Below are 21,189 nucleotides of genomic sequence, written 5' to 3' on the forward strand. Positions count from 1 at the left end.
CTATGTATGAGATGTCTACTAGTCTGCTTGCTAAATATCTATCATTACATCTTGATACATGCGACAATAAACTTGTAAAAATAATTGCAAATGTATTTTTTGTTAAATCATTGTGATTGTAGCTCTGCGATTTGACCACAAGTGGGTGCAATGAGACTGCATTGAGCGAACCTTTAACTAGACAACATTCCAAGGCTGGGGCGTAATGTGGTGAATCTCCGCACATTGAGTTTTGGCTCTTACATAAACATCTGACGGTAACAGATGCGGAGATCATTCCCGATTTCTTCCAAATCCTTTTTTTAATCACAAAAGTGTCTCAGCGTCTCAGCAAATAATTTATTTCAACATTGAGTTTATTTATGGTGTAAGTTTGGGAATAAAAGGAAACTGTGTTATTTTCAGAAACATATTTGACGTACCTCTAAAAATCTGTTCTTTTGTGATATTTAGATTGCAGGGAAATTGAACAAATCGTCATGATTAAGGTTTTCTCAAGGTTTCTGAGACAACAAATGTGAAGGAGTATCTGATGACTTCAAAGCTTTTATTTCCATGTTTAAAAGGAACTTTAAATGAGAAACTCTGGTGTCGGTGCTGCATAGTTGCTCAGTGACGTGTTGCATTGAAAACTACAATGTAGCACATGACGAAGAAATCATCATCTTAAAAGATTATCTAGATTCCCCTTTGGCTAGATTATCTAGATTCCAACCATACACTCCTTCCATCCGATACCCTACAGGTCACCCTTGGGCAAGGTATAGTATTTGTTTAGCCTCCCAATAAGGGTCACGTGCAGATGGTAGATGGTTTTTACAAGCAGATTCTACAAATTGGAATGTATGGTTGTAAAACTAAAAAATGCAGGGCAGATGAATCTGCTGGTCAATGGCCAGGGTTACCCGCCCAGTATAGAGACTGCAACTGAAGAAGGCAACGGGAAACCACTTCTGCATTTTTCTCTTGTAACATTGACTATGGTCTCAGCTCAAAGATGGAGCCTTCATTGAAGGAGAACAGGGGAAGCAACAACTACAATTCGGTGAGTCAGAGATTGTTGCGGATGGAGAGACATAATCACCCACGCCAAACGGCAAGGCTCTTTAACGAATAAAATGAGAAACATGGAAAGTCCACTGGATTTAGATTGATTTATTTGTTTTAGTGCAATTATTTCCCACAACAGACAGCAGAATCAATTAAACTTCTTTTTTAACTTTGAATATGCATTATGTATTTTTGAATTGATTAAGATGGGATTACCTTTTTATGAAAATGCATCAGGAAAAAAGTAGTTCCACTCAAAAATACCATTCATGAGTGAAGCAACGCTGCCCTCAACAAGCTTGACGTCGATAATCAGATAATATAAGCACAAATGATTGAAGTCAATACGTCTTCCACATTTCCAGGGAAGATCAAAATAATGCTACTTTTCTATCAACTCTGGTCTTGCACTATGTGAGATACTACATGAAAGTGTGATTCTAAATAAAATTAAATAAAAACAAACATGGGTAGCGGCTAGTGCCACGCCTTTACAGCACCAGCAATCCGGACTGGAGCTGGGTTCGAATCCCACACTGCCTGTAAGGGGTTTGTATGTTCTCCCTGTGTCTCCATAGGTTTTCTCCAGGGACTTTGGTTCAAAGCGTACCGGCGGGGGGGGGGGGTAGGATAATGGGGTGCAAATTATGCGGCATGAACTCATGGGCCGAAATGGCTTGCTACCTTACTGAATGCCCAAATTAAAAAAAAACTAAATTAAACATGATTCCTGAAAGGAAATTAATCTGGTCCATCAGATCAAAGGAAATATTTCTGCTCTCCTGGAGGTGATGAGGCTTGCTGGGCATTGGGTGCCTTGCCAAATGCAATGTGGACACTGGTTTTCCTCTTAACATGTGTGAGTTGAAAGATGAAAGCCACCTCCAGGTCCTAAGCCACATGAGGCCCTGAACAGCCTGAGCCTCAATGTGCGCCCAATGGATATTCTACAAACCTGGGCTCAGCAACTGGTGATTGGGAACAGGTTCTTGGATGTCTTAGAACCATAGAAGAAGCATAGAGCAATACAGCACAGAAACAGTCTCTTCAGCCCTTTAATTGTGCTGAACTATTATTCTGCCTAGCCCCACTGACCAGCACCCAGTTCATAGCCTTCCATGCCCCTCCCATCCATGTACCCATCCAAATTCTTCTTAAATATAAAAATCAAGCCCACATTTATCACCGACTGGCAGCTCATTTCACACTCCTACCACTCTCGGTGTGAAGAAGTTTTCTCTAATGCTCCCCATGAACTTTTCCCCTTTCACCCTAAACCCATGTCCTCTGGTTTGTATCTCACCTACCCTCAGTGGAAAAAGGCCTACCTACATTTATTTTGTCTATACTCCCTCATAATTTTAAATACCTCTATCAAATCTCCACTCTTCCTTTTATGCTCCAAGCAATAAAGTTCTAACCCGTTGGAGATCAAAATATTTATATTTAATCATCCTCACAATATAGCACATTATTTCTTGTGTATGAAATAGGTAGCTTGTTTAGGAATGGTTCTAAAACATACTCAAGTCCTGTACAACATCTTGTCATGAATTTTTTTAATATGGCTCAGAAGATCAACTTGTAAAATGCAGGCAGTGCCTATATTGCTGGAGAGACTAACAATAACACAGTCAGGGTTGAATTTGATATCCTAACATCTGTTGGAGGAACTGAAATTAAAGAGGATCTTGGAATTTTAAACATAAAATTAAGCTTTGGGTTCATTAGTGTTAAAAGGAAATTGGAACAATTTCTCAGGGACAAATAATGATAGGGCAAGTATTATGCCCAAGACTGAATAAGCCAAAGGGGAATCTAGATAATCTTTTAAGATGATGATTTCTTCGTCATGTGCTACATTGTAGTTTTCAATACAACACGTTACAATTTTCATCATATTGTTATGTCTAGAACTGGCCAAATTAAATTCAGCTGAGTATTTCTTAAACTAGCTTTAAAAATTAAAAGAAAAAACCAAGGATGATGTGAATATAGAAATCTCATGAGTCTTATACTTAATGATTTAGTGCCTTTAACATTTGCTTTGACATCTACCATCATGAAGTGCTTTGAGAGGCTGACCATGGGAGGCATCAAGTCGAACCTACCAGCTAGACTTGACCCATTTCAATTTGCCTTCTAAAACAGATCCATAGTAGTTGCCATCTCCCTAGCTTTCCACTCAAAACACCCAGATGGCAAGCATACATATGTGAGACCACTGTTCATAAATTACAGCACTGCCTTCAGTACCATAGTATCAACCATACTCATTTCCAAACTATGGATCTAGGCCTCAAAGACCCCCCTCTGCAACTGGATCCTTGACTTCAGTTGTATACTCCCTCTTCTCCTACAACTGTACAATTAAATATCATTCTAACTCCATCTTCAAATTTGTTGATGACAGCACAGTAGTGGACTGGCTTTCAAATAATGATGAGACAGAATACATGAAAGAGATTGAAAATCTAGTGACATAATATCAAGATAACAACCCCTCAACGCCAAAAAGAAGAGGGAGATGTTCATTGACTTCAAGAGAGGAAGCAGAGTCCATTCCCTGTGCACATTTATGGTGTTGAAATTGAAAGAGTAGATAGTTTCTATTTATTTGGAATAAATATCTTCAATGGGGTCCTCAACAATTTCTACCATTCCACGATTGAAAGCATACTTGCTGGATGCATCACAGTGAAGTATGGGATCTTCTCTGCTTTAGATCAGAAGAAGCTACAGAAGGAAGTGAATAAAGTTCAGATCATAACACAAACATCCTTCCCCTCCATGGACTCCATTACATCTCCTGCTGTCAATGAAGGGCAGCTAACATTACTGAAAGACCCATCACATCTGTGACACACTCTCTTTTCACACTTTCAAACAGGGAGAAAATTTAAGAACGTGAAAGACTGCACCATCAGGCTTAAAAACAGTTTCATGCCCACAGCCATTAGACATTAAATGTATGAACATTAGAGATAATATGTCAGTTATTTGGCAGAAGATCCCTTCTCAGCATTCTTAGTATTTTATGACAAATAAACTGAAGTAGTAACTTTTTCATCACACTTCATAGTTCTTGTTGACCCAAATAGAAAGTCACTTTGATATTCTTAAGGAACATTTTGAAGAAGGAGAGAGAGAGAGAGAGAGAGAGAGAGAGAGAGAGAGAGAGAGAGAGAGAGAGAGAGAGAGAGATGGAGGTACTTAGGAAGGGAATTCTAGATCTTGTTAACTTGGTTTCTCTGTCGTGAGAGGGAAAGGCAGACCTGTATCCAATCTCTCAGCTTTTCCAATTCTATGGCATTGATATGAAAATTTATCTGGACAGATCCCTGCCCAACATAATCAAGAGGGTAGCTTGCCAAACAAATGAAAGTGAGGACCTCACGTCACAGGCTTCTCATTCAAATCATCCCTTACCCACTCAACTTATACTTCAGATTATTAGGTATTTTTCTAAGCAATGTAATACCAAAGCTTAATAGCCCAAATACGCTTGAGATTATCTGATTTTGGAAGCTAAACAGGCTCAGGCCTGGTCAGTACTTGGAGGGGAGACCACTTGGGAACACCAGGTGCTGTAGGTTTCTGTGAGGGGCGCTGGGTGGACAAAGGTTAAATAACTTCATGTATGTTACATTCTAAATGTAGTATTACATGACAATAATGGAACCTTTACAATATTATTCATCATATGTGGAGGCTCATAAATGTTAATGTAATTTGTCTTAATTTTGATTATTTTTGTTTTGACAGTGAAATAGATGAAATGCCATCTGCAGTAATGACTGAAAAACAATGGTGGAGCTCAAGTGTCCATTTCTATTAGCACAGACATGTGGTTTTCAGTTCCATCAAAGATGGTGCTAATTTGCCATAACAGATTGTGCAGAACCCTTTTTGTAATAAAAACAGATTAACATTGACTCCGCAGTGACAAGTCTCTGTCAAGACATGAATATGACAATTGATGGTATGGTTCCAGCAAATTCCAAGTTTGGCTTGGATACGAACAGCTCATGTCCCACATCAATGAATTTCACAGTATTTGATGATATTTGAGTGAAGGAGTATCAGATTGTCAGAGAGGGATCCTTTAGAATGCAAAGTTAAATTGAGGAATACTTCAGAGCCATCACCTATTCAGTGATTACTAAGTAGCAAGTCACTGATTTAAAAAAAATAATATGGCAATACAGAAAGGTAAGCATTGGAGCAAAGTCAAACAAATGGAGCAAAATCAAACTCATGCTCGTAAGCTTCTTGGGCTATTTTAGTTTGTAGTTAATAATTGCTCCAAAAAATTACTGAACCCAAGTAACAAAAAAAATCTTTATATTCCTATTGTTTGGGTAAATACAATGAGACTTGGAATCAAAAATAGAAGCCTTGTCACAAGAACATGTCTTGCTAAAACAGATTCTACATCACGACATGACAACTTTATCTTTTCTACAAAATTTGAAGTTACTATCCATTTTCTATTCACAAATAAGCAAGAGAGCAATTTAACTCTCAGAAATTTGTCCAACAATTTCTGTGTGCAAAAGCACAGAAATGCTGGAGGAGCTCAGCAGGTCTTGCAGCATCCACAGGAAGTAAATTTATATAACTGAAGTTTCAGGCCTGAGCCGTTCTTCCAGGAATGAGTGAAATACAGAAATTCATCATACCTGGCATCTGTCACACAACTGATGTCATAAAAAAAACAGGATTTTATACTTAATTTACCTGCTGCTCTTTTAAATTAGGATATATTTTTAAAAAAACTTTTCTTATCAATATGTTTTCACCTGAAATGTGAACTGATTTTGCTACCAGAAATAATAACTGGTTTCCAAGATGCTGCTTGAGTTGTTCCAGAATTTCTGTTTTGGGTTCAAATCTGTGTTTCATTTGCTTTCCACTAATGAGGCCACAGATTGTGAACCACATATCTTCCTTTACTGGAGCTTTGGATAAACCCCTCAACTGTTGTGGTGTTAACCATGCGCACATTGCACTGAAATTTCCAGTGACTTATCAATTAAAGAGTATCAAGTCTAACATCCACGTTCTACACATAGCATTTACCATTCTCATATTTCAATACTCAAGATTCTTGAAACCTCACTGCTGGTCATTCCATCATAGTAGCCTTTCAATACAACATACATCCAATCTACCTATTGTAATCTTATTATCACTTAACATCATGAATGCTGCAGTAGCATAGAGCCATTTGTGGCTCAGGTCTGAGCAGAAGATTGCCTGCAATACACAAATCACTGTCTTATCATCTCTTCATGTTTATCCACACCACTAAGGCAACATTTTGCGTTGCTACCTTGTGGCTGGCTACTGGGAGATATTGTCTAATGTCTGATACTGATCCTGTTGCTTAACAAAGGTGTGGTCGTGGGAACTTGGCAAGTAACTCTTCCCAAAAGCTAAACGGGTTCTGTTTTAGCTTAATGATTCTGGATCATTCTGGATTTTTTTTTGTTGCCAGATTTATATGTATCCATTTGCATGTTTAATGCTAAACACAGCACATATTTAACTTAGCAAGAGAGGGTGAAATCCTATTTCTAGTCAATTCAATCTCCATTTTAATTTTGTCATGATACATTATATTGGCATGTTGGATTATTTCTACAGGTACTCATTCCAACAATTGTATGGTTGCCTTATACCTAAGCAACAACTACTCAGCACGTTGTGGTTCTGTTTCCACGGACTAACACCCTTCTCTTCTTGGTGGAACTTGTTCTGGACCTTAACAACTTTTCCTTTAGCTCCCACCTAGTTCTTCCAGATCCTGGGTGTAGCCAAGCCTGAGCTATACCTAACACATAAAATGCTGGAGGAACTCAACAGGTCAGGCAGCATCCACAGAAGGCCATAGATTGTCAACATTTCAGGCTGAGCCCCCAGCTATGTCTGTTTATAAAAGGGATCTGAGAGGTAAGGCATTTTACGCAGACTGAGGTAGATATCTGCCAGAAGTGGTGAAGTTAGTTCAAATTCTTTATTTTAGGTAAAGGATAGAAGGATAAGCTCCTGCTAGCCATCAAAGGATGAATGAACTGCACCCTGTATTTGGTGGTCTCTCTTATTTGCTCCAGTTCTTCTGATTTTGTTTCAGAATTACCTCAGACAACGGCAAAGTTTTGTGTTCAATTCTCAATTACAGAGGGTGGATTCACCTCAGAATTTCCTGATTGATGATGTTACTGAATTCGGTCATGCCCTCAAAGGGTAATTTTGTATTTTTTTTAACCATTTTCTTTTCCTAAATTGGCACATAATCAATTAATGAGAAATAGGTTGAGAATATGGGGTAAATTTAGAAAATTCTTTGGATTTAATAGTTTTTTCTCTGGCTAGTCCCATTATAGATAATCACCTTTTCAGCCGTCTCTGCTGGACCTAGGTTTCAAGAAATGGTGTAGATTACATATCCAATGTTATAAGGATCTTTTTATTTGAGATAAATTTGCCTCTTTTGAACAATTATCACCCAAATTTAATCTTTCTAACAGATTTATTTTAGATATTTACAAGTTAGACATTTTGTTCAGTCCAAGCTTTCTCATTTTCCTCAAATCTCAAATAATTGATTTTTTTTAACTTACAGTTTTTTTTCACACAGTGGATTAATATATATTTATAATGATTTATTGGATTTAAGATCATCTTCATGGCTGGGATCAAGAACGATTGTGAATGAGATTTGAACATAACATTTTCAGCTTGATTAATGATTCCTCATTGTGTGCAAGGAATATCTTATTACAATTTAAGGTTGTACATAGAATACATATGTCCACATTTAAATTATCTCATTTTTATGCAGCTATTGATCCACTATATGAGAAGTGTAAACATTTTTGAAGCTTCACTGATTCATATGTTTTTGGAGTGCCCAAATTTAGAGAGATTTTGAAAAGACATTTTCCAAACTTTATCAATGATTTTTAAGATCAAAATAGAACCACGTCCATTTGTTTGATTCATCACATGAGCCAGATATACCTCTGTCTGCAACTCAGAATAAAGTTTTAGCTTTTACAATGCTTTTAGCCAGATTAGCAATTTTATTGAAATGGAAAGATGACTCTTCAACTACTCATACACAGCAGTTATATGATGTAATGTCATTTTTAAGCTTGGAGAAAATTAGATACAATAAAGATAGAAAGTTTCAATTTGTAAAGATGTGGGACCCATTCATAGAAAACTATCATGATTGGAAGAATTAAGAATTTTGAATGTTCCAGAGATTCTCTGTCTGATGTCTGGAGGTTGTTGTCCGATTCATAATTTTCCTTTTCTTTTACAGAAGTTACCTTGATTAGAGGAAGAGGGTAGATTAGATTGTTTTTACTGGTTTTTTTGTTTGTTTTTTTTAATTTAATTTTTATTTGGATTAATTTGCCAAATTTGGGTTTCAACATAGTTATTACAGATTAATTCAATTACTTGTTTTTCATGTGTATTAAGAAACTGTCTAATGTAGTTCATTTTTTTTTGTACTTGTATTTACATGAGATGACTTTTTATGTATTTTCCTCAAGTGTTGTACGTAAGTTCATATGTTAAACTTAATAAAAATATTTAAAAAAAGAAAGGAAGGGTAATTTTGTTACAGAACAGGGAACCAATATCACAAGTGAACCAAATAGATTTAATTAGATCAGGTCCCACACCCTGGACATAAATAGTTGACAAATGTCACAGAGTCACAGCAATTGCTACTTTTTTTCAATTGTTAAGAACATTTTAAAGCTGGAAACCCTATTCCTATTCAACTCTCTTTATACTAAATTTTTACTTATCAAAAATATCTGGTGCTCCCCCTTTGCTACTCAGATTTAATTTTACATCAATGCAAATCTAAACAAAGATAAATAAAATATTGAGCAAACTGGAAAATAAATGAAAATAATGAGGGATATCACTTTAAATGAGGTGTATACAAACTTTGCCGAAGTTAGATATACCAGCAAGCTTTGCGAAAATAAAATAAGCAATTGTGGAAGCTGAGAAAACAGACTCCAGTTTTCATTCATTGATTGGATAATTCAAAGTTTATTAAGGAAATACCCAGTATTTGTTTTGTTAAAAAGGCTGTGGATATTGAGTGTCAGGCACATGTGTCTCAATGAATGAGTTGATAATATCTTGGAGCTTGGTTTCAAGTGGGCACAAACACAGGCATCATCTGTTTACTGCTCAACTTCTGTTCAGGTGATCTTGCATCCAAGTATAGTTCCTGTAGGTGGAAATAATTCTGAAGATTAGCTCCATCATATGGGAGATGTATTGGAGGTGAAGTGCAAGATATAGATGAGAAAGATTGAGGAAGGCGCTGGATCAATGACACAACATTGTAGACCCATTGGTTAGCATCACAATTTGCTTGCTACCATGGGACTAAATATGCAGTGAAGAAAGATGAAATTATGTTAAAAAGAGGCTATGTACACAGTTGGTGATAATCCCTGCATTTTCTTTGGGGTTGCCATGCAGTGAATATCATAGTTGCAGGGCATTTCGATGGACAAAGTACACACTGAAAATTGGGAAGCAGATGTTGTGCCACTCAGAGGAAACAATTGAGGAGGATCTTGGTCATGAGCTTTAATGTTTCAGATGGCAGGGAGACCACACTTGTTGCCACAGGGAGGCATTTTTTCTTTCTTGAAGACAGTGATGATGGCATCTCTGAGGTTCCCAAGTATATTCTCCCTTCAGAGATGTGGATAATGTGGCTGTGGATTTGTGACTCAAGCCCTTCATTGTGAGTTTTGGGATTTTAATGGGATACATCTGCTCACAAGTCCTTGAGTAGGGATATAGCCTTCTTGACCACTTATCAGTCAGGAGTGCTATCAAGACTGACCTCAATATCATGGAGTCAAATGTCCACCATCAAGGACAAAGTTACAGAGGTGGTCCTTGAAGTGGTCTTTCCAGTGGGTGTTGACTGCTTCAGTTTCCCTGATGAGCTCACTCTAATTCATGAGGAATAACTCCTTGGATGTTTGGTCTGCTGTTGCCTAAGAACCCAAGGTTGTCCTGGCTGTCAGTGAGTAGAATAGCCACGTGTTTGTCCTCCATGCACTTCATGTTTTCAGCTGGAACTCTGCCTTTGGGAGCCTTCCTTACCCTTGAGTTAAGTTGGAGCTTCGAGTTGAGGAAAACCTTGCATGTGTGCTTAATTAACTCTTGATCTCCATGTCAATCTCATCAAACCATTCTAGTTCTTGAAACTGAAACCAAGAGCCTCTTAATATATGCTAATTGTGGATGTCTTCAATACAGTTCCTGTAGTTGAACAAGTCCTCTCCCACCTTCCCCCACTGTTTCACACAGTGCTCCAACAAAAAAAGCCCCTTACCTTGAAAAATGTAAACCACTTTCATTAATTCAGGTGGCATCTCAGAGCAAAGATAATGAAGAAATTCATGACAGCCTTCAACACACCAGCATGGCTTTTGATACATTGAGGAAAAATGTACCTGAAGGTCAAGACGTCAGGCCTGACTCAAGCTTATTCTACAGGGCAGCAGTGCTCCTTGCCCATCTATGTACTTCTGAGACATGTACCATCCACATCAAGCACCTCAAGGCAGGCAATGGAAAAATTCCATCATTGGAAGGATTAGACCAACATCTCAGCAATTTGACCCCCATTATTTTCAGATAGCTACATTGGGTGGATTAGATTGTTTACAAGCCTGGCATTAGATTTATGAAAGAGCCCAAATCCTGGTGTGGGAGATAATTATTAGATAGAAATATAAAAGGTTCAAGGATATACAGTACTCACAGATTTCTTGAAGCAGAGTCTATCCACATTCAATTCTGGGAACCTTTGGCCTATAACTGTTCAAAGTGGAGAAGATGGTATTAAGAACCTTCAGTCCACATACCGAGAACATATAGATACCTGCTTAAGTGGTGGAAGGAGGAGACCAGCTCACAAAGTACTCACACACATTGGGCATCTTCTGCCCCTTCTGTGAAAGAGTCTGCGATTTCTATACTTGGCTCATTCGCCATCTCAGAATCCATAAAACTTAAGTTGGTGCAAGCCATCCTCAATCTTGAAGGACTGCCTAAGATCAAAACAAAACACTGTGGTGGGGATATACAAAAATACATTAGAAAATAGGAGCAGGAATGACCACTAGGCCTTGGAAGCCTGCCTCACCAATCATTGTGATCATTGCTGATAAGACACAGGCTTCAACTCCTCTTCTGCATCAGTTTTCCAGAGCCTCTAATTCTCAATCTTTTCAAAATATATCTATCTCCTCATTAAATAAATCCATTTATGCAGCTCCAAATAACTTCTAGGATAGAGAACTCCGGAAACTCACCATCGTAAAGTTCTTCCAGAATTTATGTTGTGAATGATGCAATAATAAACCAAAGGCTGAGAGATGTCATAAGTGAATAGGATCAAAGCCATTATGTGGAAGTTAAGAATATGGCATTAACAACCTTCTCTTGGGAATGCTCTGTACTTGCCTGCCATAAAATGGAGAGCCAACATTTTGGAAATTAATAGACCTGGATTTCTTGAACACCCAAAAGTGGGTGGAATTTTACATGAAGCAAGCAATTATCTTGAGAGCTGCTTTGTTTCAAATGTTATTTTTCTACATTCCGAACTCCCACTTAATCTTCAGGGATTATTCTTTCATAAGAAGAAGGTGTAAGCAAATAGAATCTCTCCTAGAAAGTAATGAAAGACATTTATTAAAGGTTAGTTTTGATGCCTTGACATAAAGACCTGGGGTTTATTGGTTTTTAAAAAAAAACCTTTAGTGCCTTAAAAGGGTAAATGCTACTGTCAGAAATGGTACTGTCAGACTGCAGCGTATAGAGCAGAGAACAGTACAGCACAGGGGCAGTTCTTCAGTTCACAATGCCTGCACCAAATATGATGCCCATATTCAACTTGGCTGCTTGTAGACGAATCACATCCTCTACTCTTTTTATTCATGTCAATTTAGAAGCTTCTTAAATGCAAACTATAATATATAAATATAATTCATTTTTAACAGAGTTCTATTGTTTATGAGTGAAGAATGAAATGCTGAATTATAAGCCCAGTCATGCCTAAACTGGGATGCTGCGCTCTGCTTGAATGCAAACATATGAGGCAGGAGCAGATATTTCTTAAACATGTGACAGCAACTAACCTAATTTTGCCCATTCATGTTGTATTAAAGTTAGGTAATTCAAAAACATTTGCTGTCATTTTGCCAGGCATTAAAGTAACCAGCAGTTATTCTTGAATCCAGACTGTCCAAATATGCCATCTCCTGGTATGTGACCATAAAGACCACAGGTGTCCCTAATTCCTTCCAATGGGCCACAGGGACAGGTACAGTATTGATTTTCTTTCAGCCCTTATACCTACTGTTAACATTTACACCATTGACATTTCTGAAGTTTTCTTTTCTTTCTCAACACCTTAATAGTTCAGCAATAATTTTGCAATCAAAGTATTAACTTACAATATAGTATGTGGAGTGTATTCTAGATGCTTTTCAGAAAGAGAGAAATGAATGAAGTGTTATTTATATAATAAAATGCACGTGGGGCCTTTTGCCAGTGGAAATGTAGGGTTTGAAGACAATGGTGTACTATGAGAGTACAGAACCAAAATATCCAGGGGACTGGAAGAATAAAAGATCTTGGAAATGTTCAGCAGGTGAGGATATACTATCTTGACACTAATATTCCCAGAAATCTTAAGGCATTTGAGTGAGTACTCTATTATCAATAAAGTTTGATGGTGAACAAGCAAATAGATAAAGAAAAAGGAGAGAAAAGAACCATTCAGTTACAAACACCAAGTACGCTACAAGTTGATCACAGAACTTCCTTGTTATGTCATGTATTTAATTTGATTTGGAAGTTCATTTTGCACATTTTGAGGCCCTCAATGTGTTACTGAAGAATTAATACAGAGGCCGCTTCTCATAAAATAAATTCAATTTTTACTCATTTTAATACTGATTGTGGATCAAATAATTAATTAGCTGGGATGAAATGTGAACAGCTGAGAGGGCAAGGATTTCCCTTGAGGCAGAACCTATTTCATGGGATGGTTTTATCAGAATGAATATGTTGTTAGAATCATGGGATCAGATGTGACAAAGGAATACTTTACTCCCAGATTCCTGCCAGGTCTGCCTGGAAAATAAATTCAAGAATGGTAAATTTCAGGGTAATTTTGGAAGGTTGGTAACTCTCAGTTTATTTGCCCAATTTACCACCCTATAAAATTGATTGAAAAACAATTCAAAAGGTAACAATTTTAGGAAATTAGAAGACACATTCTTAAATTTTGGCAAATTTGTATCTTGGTTAGTAACTGCGGCATCCTAGTAGTCCTACGATATCGACATAAATCAACAAGATTATGTCTAGCTGAATACATTCTTTTAAGTCAACATATGATGCATTCAATCTATTTGCGTGTAAAGTATTAGAAGAATTGGTGTTGTGGAAGTGAAGTGTGGATATTTGCCTCAATGTCTCTTTCGTCTTGAAGAGTCTGGGCTTGCCTGTTGGAGGAAGGCAATAGTGAGCTTAGCAACAATATTCAGCAGTTGACATTTTTCTTCCTCCTCTGCTTATGTACCCTTGATTCACACTTGTAAAAAATCTGCCAAGATAAGGTTTGGTGGGCACATTCTGCTCTATACTAACGAGTTATCTTGTTCAGAGGAACAGAGAATGTTGCCAAAAAAATTCACAGTAAACAGAAAACAAGAAGTCAGATGGTAGAAATATATTCTGCATCTCCCCATGACTGATTTTCTGAATACTAATTTATTTTTTTTCTCCATTATTCTGAAGTTTTATTCTACTCTTGATGCAATATAAAACTGACTAATTATGCCTTATTAAACAATTCAATTTGCTTACTTCATCTATGAACTGGGTAATTTCCAAGAAATAAACAACATTAATATGTATTTCAACAGTACCTTTAACATAGTAAAATATCCCAAAGCTTTCTATCATCAAACAAATCCTGGTAGCAAGCCCAAACAAGATACTTGGATCTAAAAGTTGGCTGAAGTGGTAGGTTTTTAAAGGGTACCTTCAAGGAAGAAATTCAAATGGACAGGCACTTAATAAAGATTAGATTTAGAGCCTTTGTTTGAAACTAGTCTTCAGTGGAGGACTTGCATATCACTCATAGCTAATGTTTTTATTGCACCATGAGAAGCAGTTGATTCAGTCATTATCAAAGGTTCCTTTTATTATTACATAATAATGGATAAAAAATTATATACATGATATACTTCAACTTTTTTCTGCCGTAAGGCAAACAGAGTCACCATGAGCATTGTTCAGTGCTCTTAACTATAGGACAAAGAGAATCAAAGGAGAGTCCCTTCAGAGTCACTGAATGTCAGTGGATTCACTTCCTGGACTCCTGCAGCATCTACAGCTGTGGAGACTCCAATTCAAACCATCAGCAACTTGAGGTACAGATCCAAACGATTGATTTTATCAGGACACCCTATGGGAGCCCTTCTTGCCCGTAGCTTGTGTGGGTCCCTTCAGCTGCCGAGTCCCTTGCTGATCCGCTGTTGTGGTCATCCTCTCAGTAGAATGGTCTCCCATGCTGTACCTTCTTCACAGGGATTCTCTCCCCATTTCTAATGCTCTCTCCCCCAGAGTCTGCAACCCTTTCATGGTGTACTGCCCACCACAGGCACTGCCATCCCGGGCACAGACCTCGTGATTGCAGAATTTTGGAAGAAAAACCGTCAGCTCATTTAACAGGCCAATGAAAGCCTAAACAGTGCCATTTGGATCAGGATCCTGCCGAACATTGATGTGTCTCAACTGCCTGCTCTCCCAGGCCTTCACTAGTATCAACATAGCTATTACAGCAGCTCAACCAATGCTGCCATTGAGAGAGCCATTTGTTATACTAGAGGATTGAGATACATAAACCACATTGGTCTCAGGGTTGATCCCCACTATGCGTGGAGGTGCCTTTATTGGAAATTGGTGAGGTGGGCACTCATGCTCCGATCAACACAAAGTCACAAATGAGCACTTGAATGAGAAAATTGTTAGACTATATTTTGACATCAAAGGGTCGCAAAAAAAAATCTGAAACATTATCAGAAGTTGAGACAGCAAATAAATAAAGATCTTCTTTCTGGATGACAACACAGAACAGCTAGGGGTCATTAGCAAAGCTTTACAGATTATCCGATAAATATGTACCCAAGGGAATTTTCCTGAAGGTTATGAACAATATATTTCAGAATTTTTACAATATTTCTTGTAACGATGCAACAGGTTGATAGTACTGAACCACTAATGATGTATCAGAATAATCAATAATTGTAGAATCGCAATTTTTCACAATCTTATTATTTATACTCCTGCTTATCCACTTGAACTTTTGGTGGAGTTAATTAACTTGATGTTCCAGGAGCAACAATTTATAGCCAATGAATTATTTTGAAATGAAGTCACTGTTACGCTCACTTAATTGATCTCAGCAATTGAATAGATCTCCTTTCAACATTTGCTTTTTTTACATATAGCTTATGTATTCCTGTTTATGATCTAGTGTTCATAAGCCTAAAAATTTGCATAACATTATTCTGGATGTGATATAGTGGAGTTATTAAACCATTATAACCCAATAAAATGAAGTAATTTGGACTGGTGTTGTGTATTCAAGTCCAAACCAGAACTAAGAAGTTTTGGTCAAGTTTTGGCCTTGATCATTGTGGCTGAGTGTATTAAGCCAATATATTGTTCAAAATATACAAAACTGCCATGGCACTATTTATATATCCATTTCTGCAATCTCAGAAACTTTAGAGAGAAGCACATTTTGTATCTGGATTCTTCTTTGGCTTGGCTTCGCGGACGAAGATTTATGGAGGGGGTAAAAGTCCACGTCAGCTGCAGGCTCGATTGTGGCTGACAAGTCCGATGCGGGACAGGCAGAGACGGTTGCAGCGGCTGCAGGGGAAAATTGGTGGGTTGGGGTTGGGTGTTGGGTTTTTCCTCCTTTGCCTTTTGTCAGTGAGGTGGGCTCTGCGGTCTTCTTCAAAGGAGGTTGCTGCCCGCCAAACTGTGAGGCGCCAAGATGCACGGTTTGAGGACACTCCTGTTCGGCTCTGAATCATGGGTCCTCTACCGGCACCACCTACGGCTCCTAGTATCTGGATTAGTAGAATGACAAATATTGGTCATGAAATGGGTTTGAAGTGTAGGGACAATAAATCTATGTTTAGAAAGCTCCCGGGCAAGCTCTTTTGGCAACATTGAGTTTGGAATAAATATTGTTGAGGACACCAGGGATAACTTTGGCACTGCTGTTCTCTAAGGTATTACAGTACAGTCTTTTCAGTCACTTGGGCTCTCAGTTGAACATAACACAATGCCTCCAAAAATGTGGGGATGTGAAGGAGATCTATACACTCAAGTCTCTCGAGTGGGACCTTTTGATTAAGCTGTAAAAGACTCAAAAGTCTCGATGAAGTTCAAAGCAATTGTGTTACCCTACAACCAAAGTCAAAAGGTCAGGAAAAAAATATTTAGCATTAGAGCTTAAAGATGGCACAAGATAGGCAAGAAGTGAGCAGTAGGAAGGTCAGAGGATAGAATAAGAGTAGGCAGATTATTTCATTTCTGCATAGTAAAGATAGATTGAAATGTGTAGGTGTATTTGGTACTTGGAATATATCAGGGGTATAATTAAGCATTTTATGTTTATGTGTTCTCACTCCTACTAGTTCTATTGACCAAGAAATCAATGTGCTTTTCAAAAAAATCATGAACAACATACGGCCAACTTTTCAAGCTTCACTGGTTAAAGCTTCCAGCCAACAGCGCTGACCTGAAAATATTTAAATGGCTTTAATTGTTTGGGGTACCTCAGTCATTTAAGTCAGGATACATTTAACTTAAGTAGCAACAGTATTTGAAAGAGTAAAGAAAGTCATTTGTCCTAATTACGTCTTAAAAACACTTCAAAACCTTTCACATCAAGAATTTCTTGCTTAAGCAAATCAACAATCATTTTGCTAATCGATAGAACAAATAAATATCAACAAATATGCTTTCATGGTTTCTGTTTAATGAATGGATGTTGAAAAAAAAGTGAGGAAGCTCTCTTTATGATCCACCCTAACCACCAGAAAAGGATTAATTGCTCTTGTAAAGATAGCATCTCTGACAAAAGATGGTGGTTTTGGTAACAGTGGAGTGTCAACCTACATAATGTGCTCAGCTACTGAGATAGAGTTTAAACACTCATAGAAGATTGATGGAGGAACTCAATAAGCAAGACAGCATCCATGGATAGAAATGGTCAAGACTAAGATAAGGCAGGTAAAATTACATATAAAAGGGGAGATAAACTGATGGAGGGACCCAGAAATTATAACGAGCAAGGACAGATGTATGGGAGACAGAGGGAGAAACCACTTGGATGTGGGTGGGAGAAGAAATGAGAGAAAAAAAAGTACAGGGTGAGTAAAGTAGAGATAGAAACAGTGGGATGGGGACGTGAAATTAGAAAAGTCAATGTTCATGCCAATAGGCAGTGTCGGCACCAGAACCAAGTCTTTGCGGGGAGGGGGGCGCATTAGGGTAACCGGTGGGGGGAGGGGGGGGTAGGGCACAATTTGCTGCTCCAAAACTCACTCAGCGGGAAGGGGGGCCTTTACCATGTTAAATGCGGCGTCCTGAGGCCCGTAGGCCATGCGCACATGTGCTATGGATTGGAGAACCGGGGCCACAAGTGTCACTTCACCCTCCCTCTGACAGAGAGATGCTAGTGGCCCCAGTATGCCATACCATTGTGCATGCACCAGCCAGCATTAGCGCATGCATGCTAGAAGAAACATGGTCATGCATGGCCTACGAACCCTGGGTTGCCGCATTTACTCTGTTTGAGACAGGCTTTTCTTAATGGCAATGATCATTATACCCCAAAATAGAGGACAGCCAGACTGTCTGGCCTAAAACTGGTCATCTGGCAACCCAAGCATGGGAGGGGGTTCATAATACCTAACTGAGGGGGGAAATGCTCATGAATGCCCCCCCACCCCCCCGCAACCCTGACATCGACACTGTTGTTAGGTTTAAGGCTATCCAGGAGGAATATAATGAGTTGTTCCTCAAGTGTACATTTAGCTTCCCCCAACAAGGAATGAGGCCAAGAACAAACATGGGACTATAGGAATGGTTGAAGGAGTTACAATGTTTCATATTTAAACCTCCAAGCAGAGCGTAGATGTTTGGCAAAGTGGTCACCCAATCTCCACTTGGTCTCATCAATGTAAGGCAGGCCACACCAGATATACTGAATGCAGTAGATTAGGTTATACGATGTGCATGTGAAACTCTGCCTCACTTCCCTCAGGCAGAAAAAGGATTGGTTCTCTCTGGTCCTCACTTTCCACCCTACCAGCCACCACATCTAACACGTTAACCACCTACATTTTTGCCAAATTCAGCTCAATCCCACTGCCAGCCTCATCTTCCCTTACCAACCCCTATCTACCTTTTGTAGGGATAAGTCTCTCCAGGATTCCCTTGACCACTTTTCCTTCTCCATCCACTCTTCCACCTCCTTAGGCACTTACTGCTGTAGCTCCAAAAAGTATAAAACTCATTCTTGCAGCACCTCCCTCACTCCATCCAGGGCCACAAACAGTCCTTCTGGGTGAGGCAGAACTTTACATGCCCATTCACCAACTTAATCTGTTTGCGTTTCTAAACTTGAACTTCCATAGCCAACCATTTTAACTCACCCAAACATTTCTACAATAACATATCTATCCTTGGCCTTCCCCACTATCCAACCAGATGCCATTGGGCCATTCCCTCAGCTTCTTTCCCCTGAAATATGAATTTTTATTAGCTTTTTATTAGTCTTAGTAAAGGGTGCAGACTCGAAATGTTGACTGACCATTTCCACCCATGGATTCTTTCTGACCTGTTGAGTTCCTCCAGTAATTCTTTGTCTGCTCAAGATTCCAACATCTAGAGCGTTTGTGTTTCTCTTCAGCATGCATAGTTTTGACATCAGGGGACAAATGAAAATTATAATTTGTTTAAAAGGCAATCTTTGATTTAATGACAGCTTCTTTGTTCATTATTCTGGTAATTAATGACCATATTAATGGTTAATTATTGGTCAAATGCTGATATACACTTTCTGTCAGGGCAATGTAGTGGAAAAACATGCATGGTGGGGTGGAAAGTGAAGATAAAATCTTGCACCAGTCAACTATTTACATGACCAACACAGACAAAAAGAAGCTGCTTCTCATGGCTGATAACATTAGGAAATTTTGGAATATTACCATGCTTTTATAGTGCAGGAAAATGCTAAGTCTAATTCACACAAACTGAAGCTCCACAAGGGGTAAGCAGATAAATGTTTGGAATATTTGATTCGTGATGTGGGTGAGAAATAACTGTTGTCCTTCAAATAGTATTATGGAATATTATACCTTGCCTGAGGGGGCACATATTGTTTTGCTCTAATGGCATGTTTGAAAGACTGCAATACTCTCCCACTCCCTACCACCTCCAGCAACACAGCACTGCCTTTGTAATGTGCTGATCTGTCGGCCTAGATGAGATGTACATTTTACTAGAAAGTGCTTCAACCCACAATCTTCCAAGTTTATTTCAGAACCAAAATTGTAATCTATGAAGCCAGAATTTGTTTGGGCTCATGTGGTTTTCAAATTTGTACATTCTACTTATGTACAAGATCCAGCCTCAAGTACTTGGCCAAGAGCAGGAGTATTCTGATTCCTCCTCAAATCATTGAACGTCAAGAAAACATAATAATTTTACTGAACAGATTCAATATAAAATTGGTTCTGGAGTATAAAAGGTTTGATTTGATGCAGCTCTACTCTCACTCAGGGCTGAAGGTGACCTTTTTGGCATCTGTTCTGTATCTCAGGTTCTTGCTGAAACCAGTAGGGCAACAAATAGAACAGAAAGTGCTTGACATGATAGCTTAACTTCAAGTCAAGTCAAGTTTATTGTCATCTGATTGTACAAATACAACCTGGCGAAACAGTGTTCTCTGGTTCTCAATGCAAAACATGCAGACACACAACCAGACATAACATACGTAAAGAGGAATTATACATATGCAGGGTAAGTATTTTATATAAATAAATAAATTGATTCATAAATTTTGTTTTGTGCATATGAGAGTCTCGGGTGGTTAGTGTGAGCACTCCTTTAAATAGTTCATATTTTCACTGTCCATGGGAAGGTGGTGCTAGCTCTGATACTCCTGTACCTCTTCTCCAATTGGGGTAGCTGAATATGCAAGGTGGAAGGAGTCCTCAATGATTTTGTGCGGCCTCTTCAGACAATTATCCTGGTAGATTATGATGATGGGTGGGTGGGGGGGGTGGTTGTGGAGGGAGATACAAGTAATCCCCTCTGTCACTCTTTTGGTCCTGTAGATTGACCTCCGATCCATTTCTCTGCAGCAAACCTACCACACTGTGATGCAACAGGCTAGAACACTCTTAACAGAGCTCCTATAGAAGGTTGACATAATGGTGGCTGGTAGTCTTGTCCACTTCATTCTTCTCAGGAAGTGCAGTTGCTGTTGTGTCTTCCTGCCAAGTGAGAAGATATTCAGTGTCCATGATAGGTCACTAGTTAAGTGAACTCCAAGGAATTTGGTGTTCTCTACTCTACTACAGATTTGTTGAGGTGTTGTGGAGGTGATCATTCCCAGACCTCTTGAAGTCCACGATTATCTCCTTTGTCTTGTCCATGACTCAGGTTGTTTCTCTTATGCCATTTTCACAAGGTTTTCCATTGCTTCTCTAGTGCAACTCATTGTTGTTGCTGATGGGGCAACTACTGTTGTGTCATCTGCAAACTTGATGACACTGTTGGAACTGGATCTGGCGAAGTAGTTGTGGGTCAGTAGTGTGAACAAGAGCGGGCAAAGCTCACAGCCCTGAAATGTGCCAATGCTCAGTGTGATGATGCTCAACATTCTGCTACTGACCCGGACAGTCTGTGTTCTCTCTGTTAGGATGTCTAATTACAGAGAGGGGTGTTGAGTCCCAGCAAGGAAAA

The 21,189-nt window shown here is 38.7% G+C and overlaps 1 protein-coding gene and 1 long non-coding RNA gene across 7 annotated transcripts in view; one reads left to right on the forward strand and one right to left on the reverse strand.

Moving 5' to 3' along the window:
* Positions 1 to 4,985, forward strand: part of LOC138743493 (leucine-rich repeat-containing protein 10B) — a 90,717-nt gene extending 85,732 nt beyond the window's left edge. For 2 of the 3 annotated variants that reach the window (XR_011344929.1, XR_011344931.1), the window contains one exon: positions 454 to 1,106. The gene's annotated coding sequence lies outside the window, so the exon portion shown is untranslated. Of the gene's footprint in view, positions 1 to 453; positions 1,107 to 4,815 lie in introns of those variants that run through there. The other variant, XR_011344930.1, reaches the window with a different exon arrangement.
* Positions 4,986 to 9,151: 4,166 nt separating this feature from the next.
* On the reverse strand, positions 9,152 to 14,280 carry LOC138751450 (uncharacterized). Of its 4 annotated transcripts, none has more exons than XR_011349950.1 (5): positions 14,174 to 14,280; positions 11,430 to 11,787; positions 11,042 to 11,165; positions 10,877 to 10,932; positions 9,152 to 9,316 (listed from the first exon to the last, which is right to left on the reverse strand). It is a non-coding gene; the product is annotated as an uncharacterized lncRNA (long non-coding RNA). The 4 variants fall into 4 exon arrangements; XR_011349949.1 differs by having other exon boundaries at positions 11,042 to 11,161; positions 11,577 to 11,787; positions 14,058 to 14,280; XR_011349947.1 differs by having other exon boundaries at positions 14,058 to 14,280.
* Positions 14,281 to 21,189: the final 6,909 nt, after the last annotated feature.

The sequence above is a fragment of the Narcine bancroftii genome, chromosome 1 (assembly GCF_036971445.1).
Source record: "Narcine bancroftii isolate sNarBan1 chromosome 1, sNarBan1.hap1, whole genome shotgun sequence".
In the NCBI taxonomy this organism is placed as follows: Eukaryota; Metazoa; Chordata; class Chondrichthyes; order Torpediniformes; family Narcinidae; genus Narcine; species Narcine bancroftii.